Source organism: Homarus americanus, unplaced genomic scaffold (assembly GCF_018991925.1).
Source record: "Homarus americanus isolate GMGI-L3 unplaced genomic scaffold, GMGI_Hamer_2.0 scaffold23518, whole genome shotgun sequence".
In the NCBI taxonomy this organism is placed as follows: Eukaryota; Metazoa; Arthropoda; class Malacostraca; order Decapoda; family Nephropidae; genus Homarus; species Homarus americanus.
Window position 1 is genome coordinate 675,754 of NW_024745451.1, and position 15,184 is coordinate 690,937.

Below are 15,184 nucleotides of genomic sequence, written 5' to 3' on the forward strand. Positions count from 1 at the left end.
GATAAAAGCATTTGACTCTTGACCAATTTTTAGGCAACAAGTGACAGGCAGGAATCACACACACACACGCACACACACACACACACACCTGACACTCGAGGTTCAGTGCGTCAAGAAGTACTACTAGCATACTCCTAACACTGACACTCGACGCTACTACTCGACCCTCTTGTCACTTATGTCACCTACCACATTGTATGTCACACTTCCTCGAGGTTAAGACGATGTTCAAGTCGAAGCCGTAACACCCTCACTGAACACTGGTAGCGCTGCCTGCTCAACACCCTCACTGAACACTGGTAGCGCTGCCTGCTCAAAACGCTCACTGAACACTGGTAGCGCTGCCTGCTCAAAACGCTCACTGAACACTGGTAGCTCTGCCTGCTCAACACCCTCACTGAACACTGGTAGCGCTGCCTGCTCAACACCCTCACTGAACACTGGTAGCGCTGCCTGCTCAACACCCTCACTGAACACTGGTAGCGCTGCCTGTTCAAAACGCTCACTGAACACTGGTAGCGCTGCCTGCTCAAAACCCTCACTGAACACTGGTAGCGCTGCCTGCTCAAAACGCTCACTGAACACTGGTAGCGCTGCCTGCTCAAAATACACACGAATGGCACCTCTCTTCCCTGTTGGCACTACGGAGTCATACAGCTGCCACTCTAATCAATAATAACTTCTTGTATAATGACCATCACACCTCCGTTATACAGCACACACCGCTTTATACCATAGGGTAGTTAGGACAGAAGGCTCAGGGGACAGTTACAACCGTTAAAACCGTTGTGGCGGTTATAACGGGTATAAAAACCGTCGAGGATATGTAAACCAATGGGCGATGACGTATGAAATTGAAAAAAAAAATGCAAATTGTATTTATATTTCCATATTTGTTTTCAATACTATTAAAAGCTACATGTTATTACTATATTACGTATTATTAAAGGGTGAGAAAATATATTAATACACTTAAGAATTAATGTATTTATCCTCCATTGATCGTGAACGAGTCTTTAATGTTTACACGTTCCTTATTAGTCAACGTGTCCCTTCAATTTCATAACGACCTATCGACCAGTTACAGGCAGTTATAGTTGATCCAGGAGTTAATATACCAGTTATAGGCAGCCATAGGTGATCCAGGAGTTAATATACCAGTTACAGGCAGCCATAGGCGATCCAGGAGTTAATATACCAGTTACAGGCAGCCATAGGTGATCCAGGAGTTAATATACCAGTTACAGGCAATCATAGGTGATCCAGGAGTTAATATACCAGTTACAGGCAGCCATAGGCGATCCAGGAGTTAATATACCAGTTACAGGCAGCCATAGGTGATCCAGGAGTTAATATACCAGTTATAGGCAGCCATAGGTGATCCAGGAGTTAATATACCAGTTACAGGCAGCCATAGGCGATCCAGGAGTTAATATACCAGTTACAGGCAGCCATAGGTGATCCAGGAGTTAATATACCGGTTACAAGCAGCCATGGGCGATCAGGGTTAATATACCGGTTACAGGCAGCCATAGGTGATCCAGGAGTTAATATACCGGTTACAGGCAGCCATGGTGATCCAGGGTTAATATACCGGTTACAAGCAGCCGCGATTGATCCAGGAGTGTATACCAGTTACCGGGCAGCCAAAGGCGATCCAGGGATTAATATACCGGTTATAGGCGGCCATGGGCGTCCAGGGATTAACCATATACCAGTTATAGGCAGCCATAGGTGATCCAGGAGGTTAATATGCTCAGTTATAGGCGGCCATAGGTGATCCAGGTTAACATATATACCAGTTACCACAAGCGGCCATGGGGCGTCCAGGGTTAATATACCAGTTACAGGCAGCCAAAGGCGATCCGGGATTAATATACCGGTTATAGGCGGCCATAGGCGATCAGGTTAATATATACCAGTTATAGGCGGCCATAGGTATCCGGGAGTTAATATATCAGTTATAGGCAGCCATAGGTGATCCGGAGTTATATATACCAGTTATAGGCAGCCATAGGTAATCCGGGAGTTAATATATATCAGTTATAGGCAGCCATAGGCGATCCAGGAGTTAATATACCAGTTATAGGCAGCCATAGGTAATCCGGGAGTTAATATATCCAGTTATAGGCAGCCATAGGTAATCCAGGAGTTAATATACCAGTTATAGGCAGCCATAGGTGATCCAGGAGTTAATATACCAGTTACGGGCAGCCATAGGCGATCCAGGAGTTAATATACCAGTTATAGGCAGCCATAGGTAATCCAGGAGTTAATATATCAGTTATAGGCAGCCATAGGTAATCCAGGAGTTAATATATCAGTTATAGGCAGCCATAGGTGATCCAGGAGTTAATATATCAGTTATAGGCAGCCATAGGTAATCCAGGAGTTAATATATCAGTTATAGGCAGCCATAGGTGATCCAGGAGTTAATATATCAGTTATAGGCAGCCATAGGCGATCCAGGAGTTAATATACCAGTTACAGGCAGCCATAGGTGATCCAGGAGTTAATATATCAGTTATAGGCAGCCATAGGCGATCCAGGAGTTAATATACCAGTTATAGGCAGCCATAGGTGATCCAGGAGTTAATATACCAGTTATAGGCAGCCATAGGTGATCCAGGAGTTAATATACCAGTTACAGGCAGCCATAGGTAATCCAGGAGTTAATATACCAGTTACAGGCAGCCATAGGTGATCCAGGAGTTAATATACCAGTTATAGGCAGTCATAGGCAATCCGGGAGTTAATATATCAGTTATAGGCAGCCATAGGTGATCCAGGAGTTAATATACCAGTTACAGGCAGCCATAGGTGATCCAGGAGTTAATATATTAGTTATAGGCAGCCATAGGCGATCCAGGAGTTAATATACCAGTTACAGGCAGCCATAGGCGATCCAGGAGTTAATATACCAGTTACAGGCAGCCATAGGTGATCCAGGAGTTAATATACCAGTTATAGGCAGTCATAGGCAATCCAAAAGTGCATTAAACATTATAGAGAGTTTCCTATACACGATATTCATGACGTGAATAAAAAAAATAATATAAAATAGTGTATACAACTATGGTCTTTAACCCCATACACATATAGACAAAATGAATATGTATAGCCACGGTGAAAGAGTCATGTCGCCTCATTCTACTGCTTCACGAACCCTGAGATTCAGACTCGTGAACCCGAAGCAGAAGACACTAATGCATTATTCTGTTTCGGATTCATCGGGTACATGAATCTGAATCTCGTGAAGCAGCAGAAGAGGTGATATGCCATTTAGACCGTGGATGAACTAATTACCTCAACCAAGAAATGAGATAACCACACAACCACACAGTCACCACCCAACCATATCGACAATATAATGATGAAAAATAACTCAAGAGGGTACAAATTTGCCTATACTTTAACCATCTTTAATTACAAAGGCGGATAAAAGTTCTGGTGGATAAAAGTTCTGGTGGATAAAATTCGCATCATCTAAAGATTAACCCCAACGGAGCTTATTTCACTTGAAGAATAATCACCCTCATACTAACTGGGGTTAGGTTATGTTAGAAATTAATATTACAATTGTAGCCCAAATTCGCTGGACTTTTTTTATGATAGATGTTATTTGGGTATAAAAAACAATATTACTTTTTTTTATAAATAAACTCAAAATAAAAACAAATAAAATATACACAAATATAAGGTAAAACAAAAATCAAGAGAATATATTGTGTTGAATCTTTAATTACTCTTAATTTACATATAGATGACCCACAGGTAATGCCAAGAGTGTTCAGAGAATTTTGTCCTTGAAACAGGTAAACTTCCCTTCTTTCCCTCACCTACCCACCTCCACCCCCTTCCTTCCCCTCACTTCACCTGTCCCTCCTCACCTCAGTCACCATGATAAAGTGCTCAAGGGTTAAACACCTGTCACCTGCTTGACTCACCCCCATCAGCCCAAGCCAACCCCCCCTCCTCCTCCTCCTCCTACCCTACCCTACTCTACTTGAGGTCAGCTGTCTATCTGTTTGTCTGTCTGTCTGTCACTCTGTCTGTCTGTCTGTCTGTCTGTCCATGACGTGGGTTTATCATTATTTCGTTTTATGTCTGCCTGTTCGTTCTCTATATCACCACGTCTTTTACTACCACACACGTTCATCCTTAGTTCCTTACCACCACACGTTCCCTCAACCGCCACACGTTCCCTCCTATCACCATACGTTCCCTACCCACCACACGTTCCCTCTACCACCACACGTTCCCTCTACCACCACACGTTCCTCTACCACCACACGTTCCCTCCTTACCACCACATCCTTCTCTTATACACACGTTCCATCTACCACCACACGTTCCCTTTACCACCACATCGTTTCCCCTTACCACCACATCCTTCTCTGGTACCACACGTTCTCTACCACCACACGTTCCCTTTACCACCACACGTTCCCTACCTTACCACCACACATTCCATCTGGTACCACACGTTCCATCTACCACCACACGTTCTTTACCACCACACGTTCCCTCCTTACCACCACATCCTTCTGGTACCACACGTTCCCTCTACCACCACACGTTCCCTTTACCACCACACGTTCCCTCCTTACCACCACATCCTTCTCTGGTACCACACGTTCCCTCTACCACCACGTGTCCCTCTACCACCACACGTTCCCCTTTACCACCACACGTTCCCTTTACCACCACACGTTCCCTCCTTACCACCACATCCTTCTCTGGTACCACACGCCTTTACCACCACGTTCTTTACCACCACACGTTCCCTCCTTACCACCACATCCTTCTCTGGTACCACTAGTCTCTACCACCACACGTTCCCATTTCGGTACCACACGTTCCATCTACCACCACACGTTCCATCTACCACCACACGTTCCCTCTACCACCACACGTTCCCTCTACCACACACGACGAATCATAACTCCCCACCAAACAGCACCAAGATAATCGCATCTCGTGTCACCAGACCTTAAAGCATAAACACACAAACCTCTAATACAATACTGAGCCATACACTCACTATACAATCATACATGAATGAATAAAACAGAGAAAGAATTATACACGTCACAAAATACATTAATGGAATAAACAGATGTATTTTCTTAAGGATTGTCTGTCAGTATGTCTCAAAATTGTGGTCTTTGCTCGGGTGGGGAGCCGGCGGTGGTCCAGCCTGGCAATGTAAATAAGAAAACACTGTACATGTGGAGTCATCTGGTGGACAGACTCAGCAACACGGGAGATGGAGAGGTGTGTGTGCGTGTGTACAGGAACATGCATGGGTGCTTGAGTATGTGTAAATGTGTGTAACATTGCATACACACTCACGCACACATACATACATACATACATACATACATACATATACACAGACACACACATACATACATAACACACACACACACACACACACACATGTAAGTATGTATCTTGGCACTGAGGTTGACACTCACCCCACCTACAAGTGCCACACCTCCCTAACGTCACTGCCCCTCCTCCTGCACCCCCCCCTCCCCACCTCCACCAAACCCCTTTTATAAGTTAAATACAACCCACTCATGGCCGTCATCACTCCACTCATGACCCGAAGACATACAGACCACACTGTCCATTGCAGATCGCTCACCCTACGATAGACTTTGGTCAGTACCGCCCTCTCCTGCACTCTACTGTCCGTAATCTTTCGCTCAGTGTCCCATGTTTTCTTGGTCTTATCCGGATGAAGCTTCGAATCATCTCGGTTTAAAAATATTATATTCTTGGGTGATATAAATGTGGTGTGTGTGTGTGTGTGTGTGTGTGTGTGTGTGTGTGTGTGTGTGATCTCTATTCTAGCCATTCCTCAGCTATCATCACCTCACCTTCCACCTTTCCTCGTCTTTCCTCACAACCCCTAACCTAACCATAACCTATACAACCTGCTAACCATAACTAACTCAACCATAATAACATAGGTCTATGATACAGTTAACAGTTAATGAGATTCTCTTGTCTGGAATCATTACCGTAGTGCTTATAATTATATGAGAGTTATGTTTAGTTAGGGTAGGTAGGGTAGGTTAGGTTAAGTTAAGTTAGGGTAGGTAGGTAGGTAGGGTAGGGGTAAGGTAGGGGTAGGGTAGGGTAGGTTAGGTTAGTTAAGTTAGGGTAGGGTAGGTTAGGTTAGGGTAGGGTAGGGTAGGTTGTAAGTTAGGGTAGGTTAAGTTAAGGTAGGATAGGTTCAGTTAGGTAGGGGTAGGTTAAGTTAGGGTAGGGTAGGTTAAGTTAGGGTAGGGCAGGTTAGGTTAGGAGTAGGGTAGGGTTGGTTAAGTTAGGGTAGGGTGGGTGGGAGTTATTAGGGTAGGGTAGGATAAGTTAGGTAGTGTAGGGGTGGGGTAGGGAGGTAGTTAGGGTAGGGTAGGTTAGGATAGGTTAGGTTAGGGTAAGTTAGGTTAGGGTAGGGTAGGTTAGGGTCAACAATGAACAATACAAAAAGAATATCGCATTGTTTACATCGCTCATTACTCCTGCGGCCGCTAGATGGCAGGCCGGTCGTCATGGAAACCTTAATTAGACCACAACAAACCACTCTGTCTTAACCTGGCCCAATACCCCAGCTATGGTGATTCAATTAACTTATGACAGACAGGCAGACAGATGGATGACGACCATAATAAACCTCATTCACTCCACCTTGGGAGCCTGAAGGTCAACCAGTCAAGGAGTCAGATGAGAGCCCGTGTTAAAAAACTTAGTCGTATATATGAGTCAATTGAGGATCTATACTTTAAAAGCAATAGAATATAATTAGACTAAGGGCAAAGATGTTAGTCAAATGAGAGACTAAACAACGACAATAATAATAATAATAATAATAATCAAACGAGACTAAAATATATTGGCCAGACGAACACCAAAATACTAGTCAAACGAGAGCCTGAATTAATGATGTGATGAAGGTGTAAAGAGAGGTAGGGAAGAAGGAGGGAGAGGAGGGACGAGAGGAGGGAGAGAAGAGGAATAGAAAGAAAATAATAGGTAAAAGAAAGAAGTAAAAGATGGGAGAAAGAGAGAGAGAAGGGAGGGGAACATAGATAAGAGAAAGGACAGGGAAGAGGGTAGGAGGAGGGGAAGAGAGAGAGAGAGAGAGAGAGAGAGAGAGAGAGAGAGAGAGAGAGAGAGCCTGGTAGAGGGAAATAAGGGTAAGGGAGAGGAGGGGAGGAGTGGAAGAGGAGGGAGGAGGGAGGAGCGGGGGAAGAAGAGGAAGGGGAAGGAAAGGAAGAAGAGGAAATAGAGGGAGGAGGAGGAGCTGGGAAGGTGTATGACCATCATGAGCAGGTGTTGGGTGATGGTTTACCTGAGGGACGGTCACCTGTCTGCTGGGAGCCGCCCTCAGTCAACAGGTGTGCTGGAGTGGCCCTTACACCTGAGGAGGTTAGGGGTGAGGGTAGGTGAGGGTAGGGGTGAGGTAGGTGAGGAGGTAAGGGGGTGAGGGTAGGTGACAGGTAGGGGGTGAGGGTGGGTGGCGAGGTAAGGGGGTGAGGGTAGGTGACGAGGTAAGGGGTGAGGGGTAGGTGAAGGTGGGGGTGAGGGTGGGTGACGAGGTGGGGGGTGGTGGGTGACGAGGTAAGGGGGGTGAGGGTGGGTGAGGAGGTGGGGGTGAGGTGGGTGAGGAGGTAGGGGTGAGGTAGGGGTGGGGAGTAGGGGTGAGGTAGGTGAAGAGGTAAGGGGGTGAGGGTAGGTGAGGAGGTAAGGGGTGAGGGTAGGTGAGGAGGTAAGGGAATGAGGTGGGTGAGGAGGTAAGGGGTGAGGGTGGGTGAGGAGGTAAGGGTGAGGGGTAGGTGAGGAGGGTAGGGGTGAGGTATGTGAGGAGGTAGGGGGTGAGGTAGGTGAGGAGGTAAGGGGGTGAGGGTGGGTGAGGAGGAGTAGGGATGAGGTAGGTGAGGAGGAGTAAGGGGTGAGGTGGGGGTGAGAATGGGGGTGAGCGTAGGTAGGGTAGGGGATGAGGGCAGGAGGACAGGTAGGGGTAGGGTGGGTGGGTAGGTAAGAGGGGTGGGGTAGGTGGGTGGTAGAGGGGGTGGGGTGGTGGGTGGTAAGAGGGGTGGGGTAGGTGGGTAGGTAAGAGGGGTGGGGTAGGTGTGGGTGGGTAGAGGGGTGGGGTGGGTGGGTGGAGTAAGAGGGGTGGGGGTGGGTGGGTAGAGGGGTAGGGGTAGGTGGGTAGGTAAGAGGGGTGGGGTAGGTGGGTAGGTAAGAGGTGGGGTAGGTGGGTAGGTAAGGGGGTGGGGTAGGTGGGTGGGTAGAGGGGTGAGGGTGTAGGTGGGTGGAGTAAGGGGTGGGAGGGTAGGTGGGTGGGTAGAGGGGTGGGTGGGTAGGTAAGAGGGGTAGGGTAGGTGGGTAGGTAAGAGGGGTGGGGTAGGTGGGTGGGTAAGGAGGGGTGGGGGTGGGTGGTGGAGTAAGGGGGTGGGGTAGGTGGGTGGGTAAGAGGGGTGGGGTGGGTGGGTGGGTAAGGAGGGGTAGGGTAGGTGGGTGGAGTGGAGGGGTAGGGTAGTTGGGTGGAGTGGAGGTGGGGTAGGTGGGTGGAGTAAGAGGGGTGGGGTGGGTGGGTAGGTAAGAGGGGTGGGGTGGGTGGGTGGGTAAGAGGGGTAGGGTAGGTGGGTGGGTAAGAGGGGTGAGGGTGGGTGGGTGGGTGGAGGGGGTGGGGTGGGTGGGTGAGTGGGGTGGGGTGGGTGGGTAGGTAAGAGGGGTGGGGTAGGTGGGTAGGTAAGGAGGGGGGTAGGGTGGGTGGGTGGGTGGAGGTGGGGTGGTGGGTGGGGGGGTGGGTGGGTGGGTAGGTGGGGGTGGGGTAGGTGGGTGGAGTAGAGGGGTGAGGTGGGTGGGTGGGTAAGAGGGTGGGGTGGGTGGGTGGGTAGAGGTGGGGGTGGGTGGGTAGGGTGGGTGGGTGGGGTGGGTGGGTGGTGGAGGGAAGGGTGGAGTGGGGAGAATAGGGGAGGTGAGGGAGCTGAGGGGATAGGTGGGGGAGGTGAGGGAGGGAGGGTAGGAAAGTGGGTGAGGCAGAGACATTTCAGTAATCCCCGAGTCAATACGGACCCTGGGATATATTGTACGACTTAAATGATGGTCGTACAATGAAGGAGGAGGAGGAGGAGGAGGAGGAGGAGAGGGAGGAATACTGAGGAGGAGGAGTAGGAGGAAGAGGGAGGAGGAGGAGGTATGAGGAAGAGGGGGAGGAGGGAGGAGGAGGAGGAAAGAAGAGAATACTGAGGAGGAGGAGGAGATTAAGGAAATACGACCCTCTAAGTATCGTAAATTTGGGATAATGTGTGAAACTGGGTCGTTGCATGAGGAGAGAGAGGGTTGTAGATGATGAGAACTAGGTCGTACATGATCAGAATTTAGGTCGGAAATGCCTAAGAAACTTAAATCGTACATGGTCACACAATAGTCGTACATGACCACACAATAGTCGTACATGACCACACAATAGTCGTACATGGTCACACAATAGTCATTACATGACCACACAATAGTCGTACATGACCACACAATAGTCGTACATGACCACACAATAGTCGTACATGACCACACAATAGTCGTACATGGACAAAATAGTCGTATATGACCACACAATAGACGTATATGGTCACACAATAGTCGTACATGGACAAAATAGTCGTACATGACCACACAACAGTCGTACATGGTCACACAATAGTCGTTGGGTCACACAATAGTCGTACATGACCACACAATAGTCGTACATGACCACACAACAGACGTACATGACCACACAATAGTCGTACATGACCACACAATAGTCGTACATGACCACACAATAGTACATAACCACACAATAGTCGTACATGGACAAAATAGTCGTATATGACCACACAATAGACGTATATGGTCACACAATAGTCGTACATGACCACACAATAGTCGTACATGACCACACAATAGTCGTACATGACCACACAATAGTCGTACATGACCACACAATAGACGTACATGACCACACAATAGTCGTACATGACCACACAATAGTCGTACATGACCACACAATAGTCGTACATGACCACACAACAGTCGTACATGTCACACAATAGTCGTACATGACCACACAATCGTACATGTCACACAATAGTCGTACATGACCACACAATAGTCGTACATGACCACACAATAGTCGTACATGACCACACAACAGTCGTACATGGTCACACAATAGTCGTACATGACCACACAACAGTCGTACATGGTCACACAATAGTCGTACATGGTCAGACAATAGTCGTACATGACCACACAATAGTCGTACATAAACAGAAAGTCGACGAGTTGCAGTAAATTCCAAAATCTAGAAAAAAAAATCCTACATTTCACTTAAAACTAAAAAAAATTCTGAGACATAAATGAAAAAAAATTCTCAATTCTCTAGAGTAGATAAGAAGACCGTAAATTCTCGACTTAATTCCCACATATATCCAAGAGACAACAAGTGAGTTAACTACTACAGTCTAGTGAAGTAATTCTAATGTAGAGAATTTGACAAGTATTTACGCACCTACCTATTAAATGCCAACATCTCAAGAATTTATATATAAGTGATCTTTTTCACTGAGAATTTTTTGTCTTTTCACAGAATCGTAATTTTCACCAAGAATTTATTTGTTTACACGCAACTTATTCAATTTTCACTGAAGATTTATTCAACTTCACTCATAATTAAAAAAACCCCCACAGAATATCGTCATTTTCACAGATAATTAATTCGTCTTAACCGAGAATTCACTAAAAACGCGTTATTTTCACTGTTAGATCTAAGACGTCACTACACTGCTAAAAAAAATAATCACTGCTGTGGCTTTAATACACTAACTGAATCACTGCCACGATGCTTTCACTAACAAGTACTTCACTATCACACAACATATTTTATTTATTCCTTAACAAACACACTAATTTATTTCTTTTTTTTATTTTCCTCTTCGTTATCTTTCTATCATATCCTAAGTAATTCTCCAAGTATTTTTTCTTATCAATTCCACTATTTTCTTATCAAAATCGTAAATAATTCTCTGGTTATTTTCTTATTATCTTCACTATCTCTGAATCACATCTTTCTTATCTCTTATCAGTAATTTTCTTTATTATCTACACCATCTTTTAATCAATACCTTTCTTGAGTAAACACTGATTAACAATTCTTTCTAGCGAGTAATGTTTCCTTCAGGTGTGATGGCCTCCTTCAGGTGTGATGGCCTCCTTCAGGTAAACACAGAAGGGGGGGTGGGTACTCGAACTCACTTGTGGCCGGTCTTGCATCGTCCATCTACCCCGGGGTCACTTGAGGAAGTTCCACAAACAACTGACACACTGACACCGCCCCAGCTGCTAATTGGTGGCGCGAGTGTGGGCGTGGGCAGTGTGGAGTGGACCTGTGGGGGTGGGGAAGCAGTAGTGTAGACGGAGGGGTGGGCAAGATGGCATGGAGCTGGGGGTAGGGGAAGTGGTGGTGGTGGAGAGGAGGGGTGGTGTGGAGGTGGCATGGTGATGGTAGTGGTGGTGTGGTGGGGTAGTGGTGTGGTAGAGTAGGGGTTAGGGGTTGGGGGGTAGTGGTGTGGGGAAGCTTAGGGACGGATGGGGACATATAGTTTATGTCCCTAATACCTTAAATGAGGTTGACCAGGTATTGGGGAGGAGAGAGAGAGAGAGAGAGAGAGAGAGAGAGAGAGAGAGAGAGAGAGAGAGAGAGAGAGAGAGAGAGAGAGAGAGAGAGAGAGAGAGAGAGAGAGAGAGGCAGGTATGTACTCAAACACACTAGTAATTCTGGCCCTCACACCTGGTACTGTTGCTACTGGTGTTCCTCTTCCTTCTCCTCACCTACTTCTTTCTTCTTCTTCTTCTTCCTTCTTTTTGTACATCTTTTTCCTCTTCCTTCTTCCTTTTTTTTCAATTTATCTATTCTTCCTTTCTCCTTCCTCTTCATCCTCATCATCTCCCTTCTCTCTTCCTTATATTCTTCCTTTTCGTCAACATCATCTTCCTCATTTCTTCCTCTTTTATCTTCCCTTTCTAAAGCCACCGATCTTATGGTATTTATTCACTACTTATTGGTACCTTCATAATAATACCATACCTCCCTGTGCTTGTATACCATTCTCCATACCAGATGTGCTTGACCTCTATACCCATAATACCAGCCGCATATTGGTATTGGCACATGTGGTGATAGTGACCTCGGGGTGCTGCAGCAAGGAAGGAAAATAATACCATTCTTGGCTCTAAACGCCTGGATGCCTACACACAAACATATCTGTCTCATAAGCCATAGTTGTTGTCTACGAGGAACAGGTCATTGTAGTTGGTATTTATGGATGGGTAAGTGACTGGGTTTAATTATTTTCCTAACTCACTCTCTCAAGTCTAATTAAATTTAACATAAAAATCTAACGCGAAATTTATCCCTAATGAAGAGTGAGATGTGTTAAATTGAATTATTACGTCTAAACTAACATTTAACTTCGTCCAATTCAATTTATGTTAAAATTAGGTTAACTTGCATTCAATTTAATTAAATCCAAGGCTTACATCGGCCACACCTAAATTGTTGGTTGACTCCCGTAAAAATAAAAAAATTTCAATCTATTTTTCTTCCAAATTTTACTGTTTCAAAGTTGGTGATATCGGTACTGGGTGAGGTGCATTGACTCGTAATCTCCCCACCTTAGTCGTATAGAGGCAGAGGTGAGTGTGTGAGGGTGGGCAGGTGAGTGTGTGAGGGTGGGCAGGTGAGTGTGTGGGGGTACAGGTGAGTGAGTGAGTGTGTGGGGGTACAGGTGAGTGTGTGAGTGTGTGTGTGTAACAATAATAATAAATCAAAATAAAAGGTTTATTAATAGCGTTGCAGCCGGTGACTGAAAATATACAGACTTACATTTGATTTAGACAATGATATAATATGCATTGAATACATTTACAGGGCTGTACAGTACATAAATCAGGAGTTGTTTGTTATTTTAACAATAGATGGGATGGTGCTATTCTTATATCTATCGGTGAGGGCTCTTATGGGCTGAATTTTGTTGTAGTGGCGGACTGCGCGAGGTGGGTGGTGGACTGCCGGTGACAGGAGGTGGCGATGACGAGGATGGTACAGTAGTCCCCTGCCAAACCTTGCTAGTGCTTGGTGGTGGAGGTCACTGAGGGATGGCATTTCCAGGGAGGAGAGAGCGTTGTTGTAGCCGGAGTAGTCTGCGCCGAGCATGATTCTGCAAGCCCTTTTCTGTACCTTCTCTAGCCAACGTTGTTGGGTGGAGTTGAGAGAAGACGACCAGGCTGGTGACGCATACGCTAGTTTGGGGAGAATAAAGGCGTTGTAGATAGTCCTTTGCTCTGGCGTGGGTGTCCCAAGTGACCTGAGTCGTCGTAGCATGTAGAGTCGGTACGAGGCTGCATTTGACTGTGTTATTTACATGGGCCTTCCAGTCCAGTTTGTTGTCTATAGTTACACCCAGGAGTTTGGCAGACTGCACCAGCTGGAGAGGATGGGCACCCACTGCGACTGCTGGGGCTTGCACTGGAGTGGTGGCGGTATTGATGTGCATGACTACGGTTTTGGTGTGGTTGATGGTGACCTTGTTCTCCGTAGTCCATGCCTGTAGCCTGTCCAGGGTGCCTTGCAGCGATGAGTAGTGTGTGTGTGTGTATGTGCGTGTGGTGGGGAAGGCAAATGTGCTGTATCATCAACTAACTACAGTACAGCACAAGGTTTGATCATTCAGATATAACAGGGATATATTCTCAAGTATAATAATAAGTTTTAAACGTTGATACTAAATAAACATTGACGAACTCGTGTAATTCCTTCAGTATATTAGCGGGAGATATATTCTAGTATATTTCATAAAGTATTAACATGAATAGAAAACCATAAATGAAAAGAGTACACTAATATAATCTTAGAGGTTTTAACATTTGTATCTGTAAAAAGAAACGACATCTAGACTATATTTACAAGGTTTAGGAAGCGTTAAGACGGTCATAAGATACAAGGAAGAGGCGATAAATGAGTTAAGAATTTAAGGAGCCAAGGCTTTGTGACAAACTGGGAGCTGTGTACTGTCTGGCGCCAACCAAAACGAGGAACGCAGAGAATTATGTTGGGCAGGTGAGTATGTGGGGGGTACAGGTGAGTGTGGGGTACACACACACACACACACACACACACAAAGGTGATTTCGCAAGAATTTAGCTCGACTTAAAAAAAAAACAGCGATGATTTTAAATGAAAAAGAAATCTTATATTAAATCCTATTATTAACAAAAAACTCGTAAATTTCTCAGGTTAAGAATGAAAAATGTTAAAACTAATCATGAACAAGACGTGTATAAACGGTGTATAGACCATGTACAGCCCGGAAGTTATGCTGGTACAGTCAGTACTATAACACACTAGCCAGCAGCGTACGCCCTTGGCTGGATGTCAACAAGCAGGTCTCGCTCGTTTTCTGTGAGTTGAGAGCTTTGATATATACAGCCCCGGGGGGTTTTAAGACACTGTTACCGTGATGTAAAAGACTTCAAGGTGTGATTTAGTACTAGAACACAACAGGGAATTATTTGATATCGTTAGAAGTAGTATGAAAGAAATTAAAGAGAGAATAGGTGGGTGAGTGCATGACGATGGCTGCGTGAAGAGAGGAGGAAGGAGTGAGAGGAGACCACGTCCATTCTTTATGAGACGTTTAGGGGAAGGGGGGGGGGACTATGGTAAAAATTATCATCGCGTTTAAGAAATATTGGTAAATAAATCGTCTAACTCTAAATGAAGAAATATACGAATAAACGTGAAAACTAAATTGTAGCTTTTAAAGAACACTGAAAAAGCTAGAAAGATGAAATTTTAGTTAACTGCACAGTAAGCTAGAGTCTAGACGAAGGGGTAAGATGACAAAAATAAAATCAAATTATCGATTATCGTAATATCCGATAATCGCTCGCTACTAACGTTACATAATTAGGATCATCAGAGTATACTGCTTATTACACTTATCTGTACTGTAATCTCAATGTTGTTGTTGGTTATTGAAAGTGTAATGAGTTTATACACCTGATTCCTTTGTTCAATTGTCGTAACATCATCATTTACGCCTCTATGTGGGTCACGTTCCTTCACCCC

At 45.4% G+C, this 15,184-nt stretch overlaps 1 protein-coding gene across 1 annotated transcript in view; it reads right to left on the reverse strand.

Moving 5' to 3' along the window:
• Positions 1-11,377, reverse strand: part of LOC121878688 (G protein-activated inward rectifier potassium channel 3-like) — an 87,969-nt gene extending 76,592 nt beyond the window's left edge. Inside the window, exon 1 of the mRNA XM_042385035.1 lies at positions 11,311-11,377. The gene's annotated coding sequence lies outside the window, so the exon portion shown is untranslated. The remainder of the gene's footprint in view (positions 1-11,310) is intronic.
• Positions 11,378-15,184: the final 3,807 nt, after the last annotated feature.